At 41.5% G+C, this 1,444-nt stretch overlaps 1 non-coding gene across 1 annotated transcript; it reads right to left on the bottom strand.

Annotated features, from left to right (window-relative positions):
• Positions 1-983: 983 nt before the first annotated feature.
• On the bottom strand, positions 984-1,056 carry trnat-ugu (transfer RNA threonine (anticodon UGU)). The gene has a single exon. It is a non-coding gene; the product is annotated as a tRNA-Thr (tRNA).
• Positions 1,057-1,444: the final 388 nt, after the last annotated feature.

Here is a 1,444-nt window from a genome sequence, read left to right as displayed (position 1 = left end):
ATCTAAGAGTGATTCACAGTCACTCACTTTACTTCTCAGGGCAGTTTTTCCCCTTCTTACTTTCTTTCTTTTTTTTAAACCACAGACATTTAAGCATATTTTAATGATCTGTGCCGTGGAAGAACAAGGAGTCGAGTCTAAGCTAACACTGTAAGGATTGGGCTTTTGAAATGAATTCATGCTGTTGGTCCTTGATTAAAAAAATATGTTGCTGTTTGGGTACTTTGCCTTCTAGGTGAGACCCAGCATGCATTGTCAGTGCCAAGTGGCTGCCCTTGAAATACTGCAGAGTGTGCTTCACCTGTTCAACAAAAGTTGCAAATATATGTTTTCACTGCATAATAGCTACAGGCTTTGGGAATGGGGATGATAACAACAAAAAATCTGATTTTAATTGACTCTTGTTACACTGTAACACATTTCCACACAGAATTTATGGCTACATCTATAACAAGTGTAAGGACTCTTTTACTTGTGTGTCGGCTTCGAGACTATTGGACAATCAGTTGCCATAAACTTGGCAGCGGTGCCAAGATGGGATCACAAAACGTTAAAGTCCTCCTGGGTTTGTTCCATCCATTCGTTTTCTTCCACTTATCCAATTCCCAGCTGCCTTTAGGCTAGCGTGCACGCTGGACTAGTGCAGTCGCAGGGCCAAAACACAGAGGCAGGCGACCATTCACTGATTAGCTGGACATTTATGAAATTTGCAAAATGTTTACATGTATGTAAAAGAAGTTGGCACTGTGTATTCTAAGGGATGCATGCACGCTGGGTCCAAAATGCTCCATTTTTCCCATAACGGCGAGACTTGACGTCGCCTGCACGATTAATGAGGGATTTTGAGACCTCTGCATAGATCAATAAAGAAGTGGTTTGCCATCAATCAGGAAAGTCCCGGCATTTCTCCAAGAGCATGGTGAGTAGACACTTCATTTTTTAGCACATCAGAATGAAATTGTGCTAATAAGGTAACACAGGTAAGGCCCCAGTGAGGATCGAACTCACGACCCCTGGTTTACAAGACCAGTGCTCTAACCGCTGAGCTATGGAGCCTACACTCTGATGATGAGGTGGACCAAAGACCTCTGTGAGGACCAATATGCACAGGTAAAAGCTGCATGAGCAGAGACCACCGACGTCTGATGCACATCCAGTCACTGTGTTCTATAGTCAAAGCTGAAATATGACAGAAACCGCTCAGTTTCAGAAAAGAGCTTCACGGGTTCCTCGTGGCAGGCGGAGTTGGAGGATATCCAACAGTGAACAGCAGCTTGACATTTCCAACACTTCAATTTGTCATTTTTAACCTCAGATTTGACATTTGTCAAAATAAAAAATATATGAAATGTGAATTTGCACCATTAACTGAAATGTTCTTACAATAAACCTTTAAATATTTTTCAGTTACATTTAGATAATTTCTGCCTTTTTTGTGTGTTTT

This window comes from Astatotilapia calliptera, chromosome 15 (assembly GCF_964374335.1).
Source record: "Astatotilapia calliptera chromosome 15, fAstCal68.1, whole genome shotgun sequence".
NCBI lineage: Eukaryota > Metazoa > Chordata > Actinopteri > Cichliformes > Cichlidae > Astatotilapia > Astatotilapia calliptera.
Note: the sequence above shows the minus strand (reverse complement) of the source record. Positions and strands in the feature narration are given on the sequence as shown.